This window comes from Odontomachus brunneus, unplaced genomic scaffold, assembly GCF_010583005.1.
Source record: "Odontomachus brunneus isolate Ranch 3 - 2012 unplaced genomic scaffold, Obru_v1 Obru_scaffold_070, whole genome shotgun sequence".
NCBI classification, from domain to species: Eukaryota; Metazoa; Arthropoda; class Insecta; order Hymenoptera; family Formicidae; genus Odontomachus; species Odontomachus brunneus.
This window is the reverse complement of record NW_022639520.1, coordinates 192,465-195,113: the sequence shown is the minus strand read 5'-3', so window position 1 is coordinate 195,113 and position 2,649 is coordinate 192,465.

The following is a 2,649-nucleotide window of genomic DNA, read 5'->3' as shown; positions in this document are numbered from 1 at the left end:
GATATTGACAGAATGTACAATAGTTTTATATTTTAAGACCAATGGGAACCAGTCGCGCAGGATGTGTGTGATTAATTTTCATTACGAAGATAATAATGTCTTACAATATACTGCACGCACTAGAATTTTTTTCTATTATAACACACGTAGGACAATTTTATTCATCGTTTGGAATGAATGTATATATACGTTAATGAACCAGTGATGCTGATACATGATTATTCTTGTATTTTTAACAAATAGATCTTTATTCGATTTTACACGTTGTATTGTATGGGATCTGATTGTTACAGTAAATGTATGCAGTAAAAACTGCTCACTAAAAGGTTTATCTTGAAAAATGTAGTTATAATACAAAATTTATCATGATATTTTGGAGATTTAAGTTTATTTTGATTATTTTGATTGTCTAAGTTTATTTTATTGCGTTTCGATTAAATTTTATTAATTTAACTTCTGTTATAATTGCGAATAGTACCAGCGCTTTCGAAACACTTCTCGAGGAATTGTTTCGATTGCACCACAACAAGGAAGCGATGTGCAAGTGCTGCGATAAGCACCACCTTGCACATTCCGCATTTAAGACCTCAATTCCAAACGTATCGAACCATTACCAAATATGGTAATGTTCTTGTCGCCAGGCGCCCCCTCCGACAAGTCTAAAACAATACTATAAAAAAGCGGAGAGACCGCTCGCGTCAGGCTTAACATCTCGGTCTCTCGCCGCGACATCCGCGTCATACGTGACTTACGCGCGGTACGCATATTAACTTATAAGTACGGGAGTTGTAACTAAAACACATACAAGTGTATTTATTCAAATAAACCTTTATATATATATAATACTACAAAAGGTAGTCTAAACTCTACTACATTTTCTCCACCGCCACACACCCTGCCGCACCCGCATCACCGATCTCGAACTTTTCTTCGTGTCCCGGCAACACGGGCACGACACTTCGATGATACAATTTAATTTCAAATTTTCATTATTTATATTGAAAACTATTTCTACTAACTATTTTTTATATTAAATATTAAAAGTTAAAATTTAAAGTTAAATTACCAGATATTTGTATGTGCCACATTATTCAAATGATTGGGTAATGTCACTTTGTAAGACATATGTATTTGTTTCTAACAGTAAACAATTAAAGTATTCTATTGAAATCATGCGTAAATAACAGAAAAAGAAGGAAAGAGGAAACTAATATACATAAATATTTTAAAGAAAAAAAAGTGGAAAACCAAATTTTTGTTATATATATATATATATATATATATATATATAGCCTTCATGATTAAATTTTTGTTAAATATCATGTTTTCCTGTATGTACAAGAAATATAAAAAGGACATCATTGTGTTTATCTGATATGACGTTTAAACTTTAGACAATTTTAATTTGAAGTTCGTTATCCATTTTGACATCCCTTTAATCGTCTAGAGAAAATAACAATTCAAAAATTGATATATTTACCTTATCACAAATCATTGTTCTAAAATTCCTATCCAATTGTCGACAATTTTAATTTTCAGCTCATGTTTGATTTGATTTTTCGATTTCGAACAAAAGTCCTGAAAAATGGAATTATCACAAAATCGTATCACGGCTGTTTGTAATAATTCCATTTTTTTGAATTGTAATAAAGTGATCATTGAGCTACACCGTAAAAATGATTAATAGATAAATCACGGATCGTACAAGAGCTTTCGTGGGAGGGTTTTTACCTTCTGTGGAGTGCCTCTCGAGCCATCATCGCGGTTAGTACTCTTTGAACACTCAGAGTTCGAGAGGCATAGTCTCTGTAATTGTCCAATTATAACGCTCGATTGACTACTGGAGTGTGCGTCGCTGAAAATTAAATCTTCCTTCTCACAGTAAATATACAGCGTTTCCGTACACTCGATACGAAATCTGATTGAGAACTTTATTTTGATATTTATTTCTGCGCAATACATAGAGAAAACACGTTTTACTTTTTGTCAAATATCTATATTAAATGTTAATGTAACTAAATACGTAAGTCTGATTTGGTACAATTTGTTATAATATTTGCATATTGTTTAATTCAATTACATCAATCGCAATAAATCAAGGTATTATGTGTTATAAGAAACAATTTTCTCAAAATCGTTATAGTACTACTCATTCATATTCGAATCTTACTTTAAATCTGAATTTGAATCCGTTTCTGATGTCTCCATGTCAAATTATGATTTTGTATCTGAATTAATGGCTTCGATCTGTTTTTTCGAATATACGTTTAAACGTTCAACATATATCCGTTTCGAAATGCCTGATGGAAACCGTTTCAATGTAACTAAACGTTTAATCGTTTAAATGGATTCTGCGATATAATATAGACATATATTTGACAAAACAAATAGTTGTTTATATGACTACGCGACTAATCTTGCGGAGGAAAAAGTATATATACGCGGTGTAATATCACTGTTGATACAATTTCAGGGGACTGGAGAATCAGATTGCCTGAAAATCGTGCTTGTTCTTTCACAATTTTTTATGACAAACTCAATAAATATGCGAAAGTGTTATTTTGACGTGCATTTATACAACATATAAAGAGAAGAAAAATATAATTTTGATCATCAAATCATTTTACAATAATATCTTGACTCTTGGTG